The sequence below is a fragment of the Schistocerca serialis genome, chromosome 8, assembly GCF_023864345.2.
Source record: "Schistocerca serialis cubense isolate TAMUIC-IGC-003099 chromosome 8, iqSchSeri2.2, whole genome shotgun sequence".
NCBI classification, from domain to species: Eukaryota; Metazoa; Arthropoda; class Insecta; order Orthoptera; family Acrididae; genus Schistocerca; species Schistocerca serialis.
In genome coordinates this window covers 305,547,359-305,566,829 of record NC_064645.1, presented here as the reverse complement: position 1 = coordinate 305,566,829, position 19,471 = coordinate 305,547,359, and positions in this window count along the sequence as shown.

The window sequence follows — 19,471 nt, the reverse complement described above, 5'->3', positions numbered from 1 at the left end:
CATATTTTTGTCTATCCTGTTCAATTGGCTCTGTGCACTATGGGACTTAACATCTGAGGTCATCAGTCCCCTAGAACTTAGAACTACTTAAACCTAACTAACCCAAGAACATCACACACATCCATGCCCGAGGCAGGATTCGAACCTGCGATCGTAGCAGTCGCGCAGTTCCGGACTGAGGCGCCTAGAACCGCTCGGCAATCGGTAATCCGAACTAGGTCCGGTCCCAATTAGTTCGGAAAAACGGGACGCTACTGTACTTCCATTGCTCCATTGTCCAGGTTTTATAGCTTCGGATCCACGTTTTACTGCTAAGGGTTTTTGCATCACTGATGAATGGATTTGGAATTCCAGTATTCCCTGCAATTCCCTGCTTATGGAGTTCTCTTTATGTTGTTTTGCTGCTGATAGGCTCCGAGAGTGTGACACTAAGCTCTGCAACGAGTTTTGCAGTTATCGTCCACTTCATTTTTCATCACAATCCTCTTCAGTGGCAGGCTGTGATGATCAGGCAACACACACTTTCGTCCGCATTGTGACCTAGCGGATGATGTTTTCCCTTCCCTCGTATGCTGCATGAATCTTCGATACAGAGTCCCTTCCTACACCAAACACCTCGACTACCGTGGTTACAGAAGCATCCACCATACGAACACCAACAATTTGCCCAGGTTCGAAGCGACTTAGCTCCAACATAATGCACTCACAACTACACAGAACACTGTTCCGACCACAACTGATAATTGCAACGTATTGAGAACATTGCACAGGTTCTGTTCGTGGTCAAATACAACAGCACTACCCTCAGGCTTGGCTGCCACTTGCCTTTATGTTCAAGCACGCATTTCTCGTGATGTTTTCATACTTCTGCCCAACCCTTGTATTTGTATGCACTGTTTGAAAAAGGAAGGGAAAAGACTTGCTGCGGTTAAAGGCATGCTCCACTACGACCTGCATATATACTTTCGTATTATATGCATGGGGGTATCATACACGTTCATAGAATGCCGCTGCTCTACTGCTCCTCAATAGAGAAACAATGACGCCTTACATCACATACCGCATACAACCAACACCGACTCAAAGGAAGGCCTCGGCGCTTGTTGGTGACGTCACGTCAGCTAGGCACGGCGAACGCCAGATCTGTTGCAGGCATACGCATAATGGTGGTGTCTCCCTCTCTGACACAGGAAAATGTGAAACTATTGGCGGTAGTTGACCAACACACGTTGTTCTGAGAGATTTCTGCAATCAATTAATTGTGCAATTCATTACACTTCTTAACAAATAGTGTACTCCTGAACTTAAATTTCCACCTGTTTTAAGGACTGACACACAAAAACAACTTCATGGTCCAGCAGCAACAGAATTCGTGCTTCTTTACCTTATTTGTAAATCTGAGGAAGTTACGTTTGTACTGGGTTGCTTTTACAAGAAGCTGTGAACATATTGGTGCTCTTCTTTAGGTATCTTGGTGGACTATGAGGTGAGGAGCACTGAATGTTAATGAAATATCTTGCGATCGTACACGGTGGGGGAGGGGGTGGGGGACAGAAGAAGAGGCAAAACAGAGATACTTGTTTTATCAAATAAAATTTTTTTGTCTTGTAAAGTTTCTCCTTTCAGTTGCAAGAGGGGAATATTTATCTTTTCTAATGTGCATGTTTAAAAAAGTTTAAGCTCAGCAGTATTTTCGATGTATGAAGCTATTTTGTTTCCTGTTTAGAATTCCTTTCGTTGAAAGGACATTAACACATGTAAATTAGTTCATGTTTCCAGTGACGATGTCAAGCGAAAATAAATAAATGATTAAAAGAAACGAGTAATTGTAAGGGGGTTGGGGTAAGTTTCGATAACAAAATGGATCAAGTAAATATAGTTACTTGAATGTAAAATTTCCGAAGCTTGCAATGAGGCAAAACATCTTCTCATATTGATTTACGTTTGTTTCGACAGGATTCAGTAATACAGAACTATGACCTTCATTTGTAGCTTTACGATAGTAAGAAAATCTTTTATCTAAATAAAACTGCAGAATCCAAAACAATACCAAACATTTTGTTTTTTTTTTTTTTTTTTTCTTTATTGAATTTCAAGTCCCCCCAAAGGGGGGCGGGCTGGCAGCAGCTTAGGACACCGCTCTGCAGCCTACAGATTTTCTGACAAAGAGCAGGAGAATAAATAATAATAAAAAACAGGCGATAAAATCGGGGACTTAGTGAGTAACAAGGTGAAAAGAAAATGGGGAAATTAAAACAAGCAACAGAGGGATGATGAAGCGAATAAAAGTACATACGGAGCAGACAGGGAAAACAACAGACAGTTAAAAAAAAAAAAAAAAAACACGGCGACAGTCTGGATTCTGTTTGCAAAGTATATAAAATTCACACCCAGCGACAGCATGGTTTCTGTTCGCAACACAACACTGAATAGGCACTAGAACACAGCACGAAAAAGTCGGCAAAGGTGACACCACAGTCGAGAGCAGGTGGGGGAAACTGGACAGGAGATGGGAAAACAAAAGGGGGGAAAGGAGAGTAAAAGCGAAGGGGGGGGGGGGAACCGGGAAAGGAGCTGATGGAGGATGAGGACCCATAAGAGGGGTAGGGGGCAGACGCGACAGGGAGGGGGGTAGGTAGAGGAGGGGAATACAAAAGGACTGGGGGGGGAGAAGGGAGGTAGGGAGAGCCGTAGTGGGGAGGAAACAGGAAGGAAGGGGGGGGGAAGAGGGAGCCCAGGGAAAGGACAGAGGAAAGGAGGGGGAGGGAGGATCAGAGTTGATAGGAAGGATAAATGGAGGGAGAGAGGGCATCATCCGGGAGGGGGAACTGACGGAAGCCACCGTGGGAAAGGAGATGGAGGGTGTAGAGATGGAGGGTAGGGGGGACACAACGGTGAAGACGTGGCAGGGGGCGAGGATGGGAGAGGAGAGGAGCAACCAGGGGGTGAGGGGGTTCAAGACGGCGGGAGGTGTAGAGGATGCGGATATGTTCGAGGAAGAGGAGCAGATGGGGGAAAGGAATGAGATCATAGAGGATCCGCGTGGGGGACGGGAGGCGGATACGGAAGGCGAGGCGGAGTGCATGACGCTCAAGGATCTGGAGGGACTGATAGAATTTGGGGGGGGCAGATATCCAGGCAGGACTGGCATAACAGAGGATGGGACGGATTAAGGATTTGTAGGTGTGGAGGATGGTGGAGGGGTGCAACCCCCATGTCCGGCCAGAGAGGAGTTTGAGGAGGCGGAGGCGGTTGTGGGCTTTGGATTGGATGGATCGGAGATGAGGGATCCAGGTGAGGTGACGGTCAATGGTGAGGCCAAGGTAGGTGAGGGTGGGGGTGAGACGGACAGGACGTGCGCAGACAGTAAGGGAGAAATCCAGGAGCCGGAAGGAGCGAGTGGTACGACCTACGATGATTGCCTGGGTCTTGGAAGGATTTAGTTTCAGGAGCCATTGGTTACACCATGCAGAAAAAAGGTCAAGGTGATTCTGGAGAAGGCGTTGGGACCGTTGGAGGGTAGGAGCGAGGGCGAGGAATGCGGTGTCATCAGCATATTGCAAGAGGTGCACTGGAGGGGGGGGTTGGGGCATATCGGCCGTGTACAGGAGGTAGAGGAGAGGGGAGAGGACAGAGCCCTGGGGCACACCGGCAGAGGGGTAGAAGGTGTGGGAATTGGCATGATGGATGGTAACGTATGAGGGGCGGCGGGAGAGGAAGGAGGCCACCAGACGGATGTAGTTGATAGGAAGGGCGTAGGTTTGGAGTTTAAACAGGAGACCGGGATGCCAGACACGGTCGTAGGCCTTTTCAAGGTCAAGTGAGACAAAAATGGCGGAGCGACGGGAGTTAAGCTGGAGGGAGAGGAGATGAGTGAGGCGGAGGAGTTGGTCATCAGCAGAGAAGGAAGGTCGAAAGCCACATTGGGTGTTTGGGAGGAGGTGGTTTTGGTGGAGGTGGAGATGGATGCGCCGGGAAAGGATGGATTCCAAGAGCTTGCTGAACACCGACGTGAGACAGATAGGACGATAGGAAGAGGCATCAGATGGAGGCTTATTGGGTTTGGAGAACATCAGGATACGGGAGGTTTTCCACAGGTCAGGATAGAAGCCAGTGGCAAGGATGACATTGTAGAGGGCGGCAAGGAGGGAAAGGAAGGAGGGAGGGCAGTATTTGAGGTGGCGGTAGGTAACGCAGTCGTGGCCGGGAGCAGTGTTGCGTTTAGTGCGGAGTGTGAGGCTGATGTCCTGTGTAGTGATGGGAGTGTTAAGTGCAGATGGTGGGGTGTGGCCCAAGTACTGGAAGCTAGGAGCAAGGGGAGGAACAGAGGTATCCGTACGGTCCACGACATCAGGGAAGAGGGAATAATCAAAGTGGGGATCATCTGGGATGGAAAAAACATCAGAGAGGTGGGAGGCAAAGTGGTTGGCCTTACTGAGGTTGTCAGGAAAGGGACGGTCATTAAGGAGGAGAGGGTACTGGGGGGTGGGGCGGTTCCCAGTAAGGCGGTGGAAAGCAGACCAATACTTGGAAGAGTTGATGGGGAGCGTGGTGTTGAGGTGTGTACATGTCTGGCGCCAGGCTCGGCGTTTCTTCGCAACAAGCAGGTTGCGGATGTGTCGCTGTAATTGCCGGTGGCGGGTAAGTGTATCCCGGTCACGAGTGCGGAGAAAAGAGCGGTAGAGGCGGCGGGACTCCCGAAGGAGAAGGACGGCCTGTGGAGGCAGGGCAGGGCGGTGAGGGTGGATGGCTTTGGTGGGGATATGGGTGGCGACGGCGTCAGACAAGGTCTGGTGCAGGAAGGCAGCAGTGCGAGAGATGTCATCAGGAGACTGGAGGGTAAGGTCGTGGCTGTCAACCTGGGTGTGAATGGAATCCCGGTAGGCATCCCAGTTGGCACGGGAGTAATCATGGACAAATTTAGGAGGGACGTCAGGGCGAGGAGTGTGGCGGGGATGGCGACTGTTAGAGATAGTGAGGAGGACAGGAGCATGGTCACTGCCAATGAGGTCAAGGACATCCGCGGTGATGCGCCCAAGAAGGTTGGGAGAGGCAAGGACTACATCAGGAGTGGTGTTGGATTCGGGCCGGGTGTGCTGGGGCAGGGGAACCAGGTCTCCCTGGAGAGTGGTGAGAAACTGATGCCACCGCCGGAGGTCGGCAGGATCACGGCTGTGGATATTGAGGTCGGCGGCAATCACGTAGGTGGAGAAGGTGCGGTCAATGTGGGCCAGGAAATCGTACGGGATGGGGGTGCGAGGGCGGACATAAATGGTGGCACAGGTGATGGTAAGGGCGGGGAAGAAGAGGCTGAGGGTGAGATGCTCGGCAGGATTGTTAAGGAGAGGTTGGGGCCGGACTGGGAGGTGCTTGAGGTGGCCTATAGCAACTCCGCCACGTGCCAGAGGGTACGGGTTATCGGTGCGATGTAGGGTGTAAGGGGCAGTGGAGACGGAGATACGGGGCTGAAGGAAGGTTTCATTGAGGACGAAGGCATCCACGCGGTGCTGACGTAGGGTGTGGAGGAAGAGGAGTTTGTGGGTGGGCAGGGAGCGAATGTTGTGGTACAGGATACGGTACGGTTGTTGTACCATGGGAGTGGAGAGTTAGACGAGGGTGGTGAGGGGGGTGAAGGTGAAGTGGGCCTGGTTGTGGGAGTAAGTGGCATAGGTGGTAAGATGGAAGATGGAGCGGGCAGCGAGGGCGATTTGGGAAAGAGTGTGGGAGCGCTGGAAGGGGTGGATGTTTTGGAGCACAATGGTGGTGAAACGGATGATGTCCTCAGCAGTAGGGGGAGGGCGGAGCGAGTTGTTGGGGTGGATGGGGTCATCAACAGGACGGACAGGGACGGTGAGCTCAGGGGTTACTGGTGGAGGTTTCGCTTTACACTTCGAGGAGTAGGTAGGATGGGGTTCATTACAAGTGTTGCAGGAGGGGGGAGAGGTGAGGTTGGGGCAATGCTTGAGGAAGTGGGAAGCTTTGCAGTGGGGACAAGTAGGGGGGTTCTTGCAGGCAGAGGTAACGTGGTCGTTGTAGGTGAGACAGCGTTGGCAGCGGTAGGATTGGACTGGGGAACGGGAGGGGTCCACCTTATGGCGCTGATTGTAGATGACGGCTCCCTCGGTGAGGAGGCGGTCAATAGAGGAGGAGGATTCAGTGAATATCCGCATGAGAAAAGTCGGCCCGGCATCATTGAAGATGCGACGGGCCGAGCGGATTTCTATGTCGGGCCGGGAGTTGAGTTCCGCCAACACCTCAGCCTCCGTGATCACGGGGCTAAGCTTCGTGATCACAGCGGTGAAGGACGGCGGACGTCGGGGAGGTTGAGGCTGACGGGGAGAGGACGGGGTGTGGTAGGGGGTGAGGGTTGCACGTTGGCCAAATTGGATACGAGGGATGCGGGAGAGGAGGTCGGTGTGGAAGGAAGCATTGGGGGATTTTATGAGGACCGAGTCCTTGCGAGGAATCAGTTGGGAGATGGGAGCATTGGGGCAGTATTTCCGGATGGCGAGAGTGAGGGAGCGGGCATCAAGGAATTGAGGGTCAGGATTGGAGAGGACAAAGGTGTGGGTGGCAGGCGTGGCGGGGGCGGGGGTCGGGGCTGCGTCCATGGGAGTGGGTGGGTCACGGGGATTGGGGGTTTTTTTGGAGGAGACTTCAGGGGAAGGGTCAGCATTCGGGCGCTTGGAAGGTTTCGTGGACACCACTGGGTGGGGAGGGGGCAGGGGGACGGGTTGCAGGGGGAGATGGCGGGAGGCAGGACCACCCTGAGCAGCGGAAGACGCAGACGGGGGGGGCGTGGGTGTCACTGAGACTGTGGAACGTCGAGCAGAGATCCGTGCTGGCTTGGAGCCTGTCGGAGGCGGTGCGGGGAGCGGCGGAAAGTCTGTAGCTGTCGATGGGGCGACAGTGATAGGGGAAGAGGAGTTGGGGGTGGGTACAGCCGAAAGTGGCGCAGGGGTGGGGTGGACAGGGAGAGAAGGAAGGACGGGAAGTGGGGTGGAGGAGGAGCTCCATGTGATGGTGGTTGGAGCAGTGGAGGGAGAGGTGAAAATGATAGTGGTAGTGGTGGTGGGTTGGGACATGGCGGCGGCGCGCGAGAAGGGCGGCGGCGGCGACCAGACGGCGACGGCGGCGACCGGCAGGCGGCGGCGGCGGCGGCGGCGGCGGCGGCGAGCACCGGCAGGCGACGGCGGCGGCGAGCCCCGGCAGGCGGCGACGGCGGCGGCGGCGGCGGCGGCGGCGAGGACCGGAAGGCGGCCAAACGGCGGCGCAGACGGCGACGGCGGCGACCAGCAGGCGGCGGCGGCGGCGGCGGCGGCGAGTACCGGCAGGCGGCGACCAGGCGGCGGCGGCGAGCCCCGGCAGGCGGCGGCGGCGGCGGCGGCGGCGAGGACCGGAAGGCGGCGACCAAGCGGCGGCGGCGGCGGCGGCGGCGGCGGCGAGCACCGGCAGGCAGTATGGACGGCAAGCAGACGACACGGCAGGGAAACGGCGGGAATCTTCCACGTCGAAGGTGCACCCTGAGAGTAGCCCAGGCAGTGAAACTCTTCGATGAAGAAGAGAGGGAATCCAACCCTCGAATGTGAAACATTTTGTCCAAAAATAAGAGATTTATAGTGATAAGCACGCCCAGGCGTTTCTGCCTGCAACAGACCTGGCGTTCGCCGTGCCTAGCTGACGTGACGTCACCAACAAGCGTCGAGGCCTTCCTTTGAGTCGGTGTTGATACAACGCAATATATCCGTTCTTGAAATGTATAGAATCTATGTCGTCGATTTCACGAAAGATGCTATTGATTCACAGAAACACTATACGGTTCCCTTCGACTTACAGTAAGTTGACATGGGACAATTACTCCAGCGTTTGTTGGACTCAACAGGAAACCTCAGTTCAGACTCATGTTATTGAGACTAACTACTTTGAGGACAGCACGAGAAACTGGTGTTTCAACTATCGATATGACCTACCTCCTGTCAAAGAACGTCACGGGCAGTTGGTAAGAAACTGGAGAGCAGCGATAATTCATGTTCCTGTCCTGATTTTAGTATTGCTCTGTTTTGCTATACCGCTCGAGGCAAATGCTCCCTAATGACAGTTGTTAATAAAATGAATGTGAATGTAACGTGAACTGTGCAATTTACAATGACAGTGTCGGTAGTAAAAATAATTTCCTTACAGACTGAGGTGCCTTCTGTAGGTTTCGGAATGAAGTTTTATATTCTGGTGCAAAAGTTTACATAAGGTTACGATGTAAATCAGACAGGACACTGACAATTTATCAGAATACTAGCTGTTATTCGCAGCTGCGTTCGCATGTGATGGGTGATGGTAAATTGGCTACTGTACATGCAATAACTTCAGCTGCCCTCACATGTCTGCCTTTTCGGATAACTGTAGCTCGTGATGTGCGGTCTGCTCTCCTCCCTCCCAACGCATAATACGTCGGCATGCGCAACGTCGCTGCCGAGAGGTGCGTACAGAGGAGCACAGGCCGGAGTGCACTTCTATGTATCGTGCTATTGAAGTAGTTATCCATTATGGAATGTGTACATTATGCAGGAAATAGTGTGGAAGTATGGACTAAACACGTTGAAGATTGTTTAAGCATTGTATTCATTACTTTGAATCATAACACATATCAACCAATAAAAGCTTTTTCATAAATATGATAAAGATCAGAAGTCCAAGAGTAAATAGCTTTTTCAAAGAGTAAGTATTTTTACCTAATTCGCGCAATATTCTTCAGGTCAAAAAGTATCTTGCACTACACACGTCCTAAAGAAGCCTGTGTTCTTCCTCAAGATTCAAGTTATCTCCATACCAAATTTCATCGAAATCCACTCATCAGGTTAGTCGTAGAAACGTAACAGGCAGAGTTACTTTCGCATTCATAACATTAGTATGGATTTGGACACAGGGTTGTATATTCCACATGGGTCTAATGTTTACATTGAAGAGATTTTAACCTTGCTTCCAGAACACAGATAGCTGACAGTGGTCTGCGAACTGTTACATAAATGATTTGATGGAAGTATTAAACAGAAGCAGCAGCTAAGATTTTAGCGAGAATAATAGTAGCGAACGAAGGAAACAGATAAGTAATACATTCGTACTTTATTCATGTAAACAACCAACGAACAACAAAGATAAATCAAAGAATAACATGGACAAAAGGTTCGTCATAGTAATAATTCTATGGTGCAACCAGCGGTCATCTCCTACTGCATCATCCACTTGTCAGTTACACACGTCCTATGCTTCAAGTTGTGTAGCAGGCGGAACAGCGACGTTTTTCACAGGAGCTGAAGCTATTTTCCGTGTAGTTCATCCAACACACACACACACACACACACACACACACACACACACACACACACACACACACACGCACACAAAGCGGAGAGGGATCCAAGGGGGTCCGGATCCCCCTATCACCTAAATGAAATTACACACGAGCTACTTGCCGTGTTGTGAAACTGAAAGATATTTCGATTTTTAATCATACGAAGAAAAAGAGACATGCACTATCGATAATCAGCAAGGCCAACGATAGATTTAAACTATCTATTCTTACACAGTACTGTCGGCTGTAGCCCATCTCTATTTTAGTCAATATCAATTGTTGGTCTTGCTTGAGCTCAGCTGTAATTTTCTTAGTCAATTCAGTTCTAACTTGCAGTTTAATTTAATGTAAGTACAACCGTTTATTGTTTTTGTGCTGTGTGCTGTTGTGGTAGCTTCAATTATTGATACATTGGTAACAAGAAAGAAGAGGAAAACCGATTTTGATACATCCCCTAGAGTTATGGTAAGTTAAAAATATTTACACACTGAAATAATAGCCTAATTACCCATCTGTAATAGTTTAAAGTTAGCTCGAAATTCGTTATTTGGAGGCTGGTAGAAATCTGGGGCTACAGTGTTTCAGTATTTCACAAAGCAACGGAGCAGTAATTATCCTTATAAATAACCTTAAATTAAATTAAAACCAGTGCATAAAAATGCATTTGGATTTGCCTGTGTCACCCAAAAATAGCGTTGATCGACAAAAATATTGAGCAAACGGTGATGGTAGCATTTCTGTAAAATATTGTTCAATGTTCTATCATTAGCACTCCAAATGGCAAAATATCGCTCAATCTGGTCACCTGGTCGGTAGTCAATTATGAAAACCAGGTCCGATACCGAAAGATGGGGAGCAGTTTGTGGAGAACGGAAGGGGTATGGAATAACAGGACATTCTATAGTTCATTGGTGTCTAAAAGATTTTTTCAGGTGACTGCTTGAATTCATCGGAGCTGATTGCCACCTGCATCCTTCCCTCCCCCTTTCAGCCAAAATCTATTTACGCTGTTGTAATACTATAATTGAAGCCAGTAACTACATACACAATGAAATCTTAAAATATGCATGTTTCAGGCACTATCAAATGACTAAACATGCAGAATTAAAGGAAAGAGTTCAATTTTTTGTTGTGATGCATTTTATTTTATTTTAAAACAATGTACAACAACCACTTTTTCCAAATACTCTAGCGAGTTGGGGTAGCTCTGCGTGTTGGGATGCTGAGCTAGTAATCCCAGGATTTGGTAGGCGAGGTGGTTTGAAACCATCCGCCGGCAACCTTGAAAATGGTTTTCTGTAGTTTCCCATTTTCAGTTTAGGTAAATGCTGATCACTTATTATAGGCCACGTTCAACACCTTCCCAATACCTTTCTTCCCTGAGAGATTTCAATTCCCTTAAAGATGCAGAAAAAAGAGCTGCATAGAAGGCGGGCCAAGCGTCTCTTTGGAGACTCGCAGCACTAAATGCCTTATAATAAGTAAATAATACGCCAAATTCTCCCGATTTAGGCTCATGCAGTCTGCTGGGAGATTCTCTAATGCAGGATATGGTATTTCTTATACTGTAAGAAGTGTGGGATGTACACTTAAATGAGGCAATTTTGGAAAGTGTAAGGTTGAATAATATCGCATCCTTTGCATTTTCCCCACCAAAAACCGTTCTGGCTCCTCTGTCGAACATACATCTCTTTATTCCAAAAAGGCTGTCAATAATAATCACGATGCCCCAAAAAAATTTGCGCTCGTAAATTCCTGATCACTTCCTCAGCCCAAATACAGTTTGAAAGAAGAGCGTAAAACGATGGGTGGGAAGGTGAAGGGAGATTGGAGCATGACTGTTTGATAGTGGTTTGCCAAAATACTGTACTCCCAAGTGGGGGGGATTATATCTCCGCTATGTGAAAACTCCAAGATCAGTATCGCAGTATCGAATAAATGGTCTACCATTCGTTATGGAAATTTTAAGAAGAAATGAAACACATGACTCTTTTTTAAGGTCTTCTGTAACAAACTGGACCCCCTTTTGACAATATCCTGGCTACGTCCTTGACACACTAATGAGCTGAAACAGCTGAGGCTAGTCCGCACTGTAAAACAGGATAGGCGATGATCTGTAACGGATCAGACACAGAGCACAATGCTGACGCCCAAGTGTTTTGGAGCACACATTTCAGCCCCCTTGTTGTATGCAGGATTCTTCAGCAGACTCCCCTACGTATTCCCATATAGACTCATCGACTTTCGCCAAAACGTGTCGTCTGTTCGGATGAATCACGTCTCTTCTTTTACTACCTCGATTGTCGTGTATCAGATATGCCGTCATCCAGACGAGGGCTGTTCGAAACACGCTCAGTGCCATGCACGCATGCCAATGGGAACAATATTACGCTGTGGGGACATTCACCTGAGTTTCCATGGGACCTGCGATAGTAATTGATTTACAAAATCAAAACGGTCTATTGACACACAGTCAACATGGGTTTAGAAAACATCGTTCTTGTAAACACAACTAGCTCTTTATTTACATGAAGTGCTGAGTGCTATTGACAAGGGATTTCAGATCGATTCCGTATTTCTGGATTTCCAGAAGGCTTCTGACACTGTACCACACACGCGGCTTATAGTGAAATTGCGTGCTTATGGAATATCGTCTCAGTTATGTGACTGGATCTGTGATGTCCTGTCAGAGGTCACAGTTCGTTGTAATTGACGGAAAGTCATCGAGTGAAACAGAAGTGATTTCTGGCGTTCCCCAAGGTAGTGTCATAGGCCCTTTGCTGCTCCTTATCTATATAAACGATTTGGGAGACAATCTGAGCAGCCGTCTTCGGTTGTTTGCAGGTGACGCTGTCGTTTATCGACTAATAAAGTCATCAGAATATCAAAACAAACTGAAAAACGATTTAGAAGAAATATCGAAATGGTGCGAAAAGTGGCAGTTGACCTTAAATAGTGAAAAGTGTGAGGTCATCCACATGAGTGCTAAAAAGAACGCGTTAAACTTCGGTTACACTATAAATCAGTCTAATCTAAAAGTCATAAATTCAACTAAATACTTAGGAATTACAATTACGAACAATTTAAATTGGAAGGAACACATAGAAAATGTTGTGGGGAAGGCTAACCAAAGACTGCGTTTCATTGGCAGGACACTTAGAAAATGTAATAGAACTATTAAGGAGGCTGCCTACACTACGCTTGTCCATCCTCTTTTAGAATACTGTTGCGCGGTGTGGGATCCTTACCAGATAGGACTGACTGAGTACATCGAAAAGTTCAAAGAAAGGCAGCACGTTTTGTATTATCGTGAAATACGGGAGAGAGTGTCACAGAAAAGGTACAGGATTTAGGATGGACATCATTAAAAGAAAGGAGCTTTTCGTTGCGACGGAATTTTCTCACGAAATTCCAATCACCAACTTTCTCCTCCGAATGCGAAAATATTTTGTTGACACCGACTTACATAGGGAGGAACCATCACAAAGATAAAATAAGAGAAATCAGAGCTCGTACAGAAAGATATAGGTGTTCATTCTTCCCGCTCGCTATACGTGATTGGAGTAATATAGAATTGTGAAGGTGGTTCGATGAACCCTCTGCCAGGCATTTAATGTGATTTGCAGAGTATCCATGTAGATGTAGATATAGATGTAATCTAAGGTACCATGACAGCTGTGAATTATGTGAACATTACTGTGGACCATCTGCGCTCCTACAGGATTGATGCCTTACCAAAAGGTGACGGTATCTTTCAGCAGTATAACTACCTGTTAAGAAGGTTAGACTCGTGCTACAGTGGTTTGAGGAGCTTGAGAGTGAACTCAAATCGATGTCTTGACCGCCAAGTTCGCCTAATCTGTACCCGATGGTACCTGGACTGCCAAGTGTTCAGGCTTTTACCGAACTGTTCACTTTTTCAGCTCGCGTTTGGTGTTCAGTACAGAAATGTGAGGGGTTCGGTAGTTCTAGAATTTCATTGGTATCACTGATTTTTTTATTGATTTAGAAAATCAAATCAGAACACATTAGGTGCGTTGTTGCCTGCATCTCTGACCTTATTATAGTTCAGACCACATGGGTAATTTTGTATCACATTTTCTCCTGCATTGTATTCCAGTTCCTGGAGTAGGCTTTTAAAAGCTTCAGCATCATCTTTGCATCTCCCAGCTAAAATGATATGCTCAAATGTACCAGTAATTTGGTGGTGCAAATCCCGATTAGCTCAACAGGGCTGTAAGGACTCCAAAGAAACTGATTCTTCTGAACCATGTGCTCAAAGAATCTCTCCTGAGTCGTACCGGTGATAATTCAATATCATTATGATGCCATTTTTAGTGCCATCTTGTGCAGCCTCCGATCACTGTGCTGATAAGAGTGTTTGCCAAAATTCTCAGTACCTACAACATTCTCACGCAACTGGCCTCATTCATAAGACCGATTCTTGTTCCAAATAACTGCATACGAATTAGAGTCTGTGCACCTACATAGTTACTCTGCAAATCATATTTAAGTGCCTAGCAGGAGCCTCTCAAACTACCTTCACAATAATTCTTCTCTATTATTCCTCTCTGAAACAGCATGCGGAAATATCGAACACCTACATCTTCCTGTGCGAACTGTGATTTTCCATATTTTATTATGATCATCGTTTCTCCCTATGTAGGTCGGCGTCAAAAAAATATTTTCGCATTCAGAGGAGAAAGTTGGTGATTGACAGTTAGTGAGAAGTTCCTGTCATAACGAGAAATGCTTTTGTTTTAATGATGTCCATCCCAAATCATGTATCATGTCCCGTGACAGTCTCTCCCCATTTTCGCGATAATACAAAACGTGCTGCCCTTCTTTGTACTTTCTCGGTGTATTCCATTAATGTGTAGTAAGGATCTCAAACTGTGCAGATGCACTCCAATAGAGGATAGAGAAGCGCAGTGCAGGCAGTCTCTTTAGTAGATCTGTTGCATCTTCTAAGTGTTCAGCCAATAATACGCAGTCTTTGGTTCACCCTCCCCACAACATCTTTTACGTGTTCTTTCGAATTTAAGTTGTTCATAATTGTAATTTCTAGGTGTATAGTTGAATTTATGGCCCTTAGATTTGATTGATTTATCGTGAACCGGAAGTTTAATGGATTCCTTTTAGCATTCATGTGGATAATCTCACACTTTTCATTCTTTAGTGTCAATTGCCCAATTTTCGTACCATGGGGATATATTATATTTTGCATTGGTTTTGATCACCAGATGACTTCACTAGACGATAAACGACAGCATCATCTGCAAACAATCTAAGATGGCTGCACAGATTGTCTCCTCAATCGTTTATAAAGCTAGGGAACAGCAGAGGGCCTATAACACTACCTTGGGGAACATCAAAAATCACTTCTGTTTTACTCAATGACTTTGTCAGTTACTACGGGATGTAACGTCTCTGACAGGCAATCAAGGATCCAGTCACATAACTGAGATGATAATCTATAACCACACAATTTGATTACAAGCCGCTTGTGAGGTACAGTGCCAAAAGCCTCCTTGAAATCTAGAAATACAGAATCAATCATTTTAAATCCCTTTTTGATGTGTAGGAAGCAGTGAATAATGGAATTGTTCTAACCAAGCACTTGGATGAATACCATTTGAGGAACAACGGAACACTTCGAACTTTTGTATGTACAAGAAATCTTTATAGTCAAAACCATCCATATCTTCTCATTTGCAAAAAAACCTTAGACATACTCTTTATGCCGAGTATTGGTGCATATGTTTCTGGTCCTCAATCCCATTCATCCTTGTGTCCTAAGTCATCGAAAACTACCGCATGACACTTGTCATTTACCACTCGCTCCTCTTTTTAGTGGCTATGGCTTAATCTTCTTTCAACATCTGCCACGCAATTGTGGAGATCACACGTCCACCCACAATGTCACCAATTAATTTATCATTGCCCTTGTTTAAACTTTAACAATGAGTTAACTTTAGGATTTTCCACCACCGCAATAGGTACCGTACCATCACTGCTTTTATCCACACCTGCTAATGCCTTAGCACTCTCGGCTGACTTATCTACCCCACCTTCCAAAGTTAAGTTGCTCTCACTGGTGCTTAGGCTTAAGGATTCTAACTTACCTCCACACCCAGTTTGCAAGTACTGTGGGCTGCACCTGCTCTTTTATGTGTTGCACTGGTACTGTGGCTGCAGTGTCCCCACAAGCCCTTTAATCTCCTCTCGTACTGTTCTGCTTCATGATACGTAAAATTACAAAGTTAACACCCAAAAAGGAATCAGTGGCACACGCCTCCCGATTTCCCTACAGCTGCCCCTCGAAAATCACAGTACACATAAAATAACAACATATAAGCGACGTCGTATCATACAGTACTAAAAGACCGAAAAACCATCGGAAGTTGTAAAAATATTAAATCTTTAGACATCTACACTATGTGATCAAAAGCATCGGATACCCCCAAAAACATACGTTTTTTTCATATTAGGACCATTGTGCTGCAACCTACTGCCAGGTACTCCATATCAGCGACCTCAGTAGTCATTATCGTGGGAGAACAGAATGGGACACTCTGCGGACCTCACGGACTTTGAATTTGTGGTCAGGTATTGTCACTTGTGTAATACGTCTGTACGGGAGATTTCCACACTCCTAAACATCCCTAGGTCCACTGTATCTGATGAGACAGTGACGTGGAAATGTGAAGGGACACATACAGCACAAAAGCGTACAGGCCGATCTTGTCTGTTGACTAGAGGGTCGTAATGTGTAATAAGCAGACATCTATCCATACCATCACATAGGAATTCCAAACTGCATCTGGATCCACTGCAAGTACTATGACAGTTAGGTGGCAGGTGAGAAAACTTGGATTTCTTGGTCAAGTGACTGCTCATAAGCCACATATCACGCTGGTAAATGCCAAACGACGCCTCTCTTGGTGTAAGGAGCATGAACATTGGACGATTGAACAGTGGAAAAACGTTGTCTGGAGTGACGAAACACGGTACACAATGTGGCGATCCGATGGCAGAGTGTGGGTATAGCAAATGCCCGGTGAATGTCATCTGCCAGTGTGTGTAGTGCCAACAGTAAAATTCAGAGGCGGTGGAGTTATGGCGTGGTCGTGTTTTTCATGGAGGGGGCTTGCACTCCTTGTTGTTTTCCGTGGCACTATCACACCACAGACCTACATTGATGTTTTAAGCACCTTCTTGCTTCCCACTGTTGAAGAGCAATTCAGAGATGGCGACTGCATATTTCAACATGATCGAGCACTGTTCATAACGCAATACCTGTGGCGGAGTGGTTACACGACAACATCCCTGTAATGGACTGGCCTGCACAGAGTCCTGACCTAAATCCTATAGAACACCTCTGGGCTGTTTTGGAACGCCGACTTCGTGCCAGGCCTCACCAGCTGACATCGATAACATTCCTCAGTGCAGCACTCCCTGAAGAAAGGGCTGCCATTCCCCAAGAAACCTTCCAGTACCTAATTGAAAGTATGCCTGCGAGAGTGGAAGCTGTCATCAAGGCTAAGGATGGCCAACACCATACTTAATTCCAGTATTACCAATGGAGGGCACCACGAACTTTTGAGTCATTTTCAGCCAGGTGTCTAGATACTTTTGATCACATAGTGTAGTTCTAAGTAACGCAATTATTTTCATAGTGCAATCTGACTATTTAAAAGAAGATTCACACTAGTTTGTAAATCACGAGAGTGGGTCCACCAAAAAAAAGAACTCTACTATTAACAATTAAAATACTGCAGGGTCGCCAAATGAAAGTTGTTTGTACCAATAATTTTGGGGAGAAACTAAGCAAGCTGTATTTGTTTGTTTCTGCTATGACACAATATAAATGTCGCCAGATGCCTGAGCATCAATGATTAATCCAAAATAAAGGAATATACGAGGGTTGGAACTTTAATAGTGGCAACTATTTATTCACAGATTGTACAAAATAGATACGTGTTTCAAAGTTTTACTGACCTTCAAAGTAGTCACCAGAATTGCGTATAGCCTGTTGCCAGCGATGTGGAAGTCGTAGGATACTCTTAGCAGTGGAAGTCGTAGGATACTCTTAGCAGTGCCAGTTGTGTTGACACTTCGAGCAGCACGGTCTATTGCCCGACGAATTTGTAGCAGTTCTGAAGCGAATGCTGTGAAGTGTTTCCTTCTGTTTAGAAATTGAGTTGAACTTACGACGGCTTAAGTCAGGGGAATGCAGTAGGTGGTACAGCACTTAGCAGCCCCATCAGTCAAACAAATCAGTAACAGTTTGCATTGTACGTGCTTGAGCATTGCCCTGCAAAATGATGGTCAGGTCCTGCAGAACATGTCATCACTTCTGTCTCTTTGCTGTTCATTTTTGGAAAACGACCTACTTTAGACAATGTGGTAGAAATAGTGTTACCCATGGTCTTAAGGATAGGTTAGTCATGCAGAAGAATTAATGAACAAGTTAATGAGAAAGTCATGATAACGCAAGATTCACTGTATCAAATGTTGCATCCAAAATCATGAAAGTACTGAAATAAAAAATTACGAGTAATGACTAAGGCTGTGAAACGACTCTTAATTTGGTCGCAATGTACTTAAACTTCACACAATGCTGATCTTAGTTAAATCCTAACACAACAGAGAAAATACTCGCCATTCTGGCTGCTGCCTCAGCTCTCAAATGAAGACCAGCTGCCTTCCTTTGCTCTCAGAACCGGGAAGCAGCTCCTAACCATTAATCTCTATAACAGAAAATTCCTTCTAGCAGCTTATGACAGTCAACTAGGGCTCATGCTTGTTTGTTTGACCTATCAGAAGGAAGAGAATATTCTACACAATTCCCCTCCCCTCATATTATGAGTCTCCCAAAGAATTGTGCCACATATCAGTGGCCAATGAGAGCTCTAGATTTGGTGTTAGCCTGTGGTACATGAAAAAAAGTTCATTTCCGAATATTTTTCGAAAGCACCTTAGCTCATTCCATGGTTCTGGTAAACACTTTTATGTTGGTATGTTTGCTGAGGGTGTAATTCCTACTTAATCAGCAGACTGTCAATTTTCTACTGCAGCCAGTATGTCACCTGGGGGCTTCAACGATTCTTAATTTATTAGCTGTCTTTTCTGGCCTGGAGCCATCATGTCTGCAAGAGGAATGTAAGATCTGACTTCCTCGTTTCTTCATCTGTTAGGAGTAGTATCAAACTGTTGATGTAGATTCTATTAAAAGGAGTTCACTACGAGCATGACTGCAACTGACTCTGCTCTGTTCACACTGAAATTACTGGTGGAAATCAGTCTTAGACATAGCAGTACCAATGGATTTTCCATAACATGTCATATGTCATACCAAGGGGGGGGGGGGGGGGGAGGTACTTTGTGCCTACCACTAGAAAAACTAAAAGGTATTTCATTAAATGTTTTTATATTTTATTAACAACATACTTTTTAAATATCTCCTGATGTTCTGGTATAAGTAGGTTACAGAACATGAGAATATGTTTTAGCCCAATTTTAGCAACACTAACAGCTTTTCCATAATGTTCAAAAAGTGAAGGGATAATTTATGTTCATCACAAGAAATTTAAAAAAATAGAAATATCGTTAATTGTTGTTGATTTTCTGTTGCAACAAACTTTTTATATTTATGTAGATGTGTAAGAAAGTTACTGACGTTGAAGAAATGAATATGACATTTTTCATGAAAACTCACATTCACTGCCAAGGGTCAAATCTTTGGGTTACGTTTTACTGAAAGATATAAAACAGTTGTGCAATCTGATATATCATTCAGGATAATCGTTTTTTTTTCAAAATTTTAAAATATGAAGTACCAAACTAGATTTCGATATTTATCAGAAGGTGGGCATGATGTACCCCTCCCCCCCCCCCTTGGTATTGGTATTGCAAAGGTTAACTGGCTTTTAATCATATCTGACTGATGTCTTGGTCAAAGTGCAATTAGCAAAACACAAGCCATCAACTTCCCAATGTTCCTTTTATTAATTTACCTCTTTTTCACCTGTTGTCAGGTTGTATTTACATGTTAATTGGATTAGGAAATAAGAAGAGCAGACACAGATTATCATTTATAGAACATGCCGACATAAAGAATAC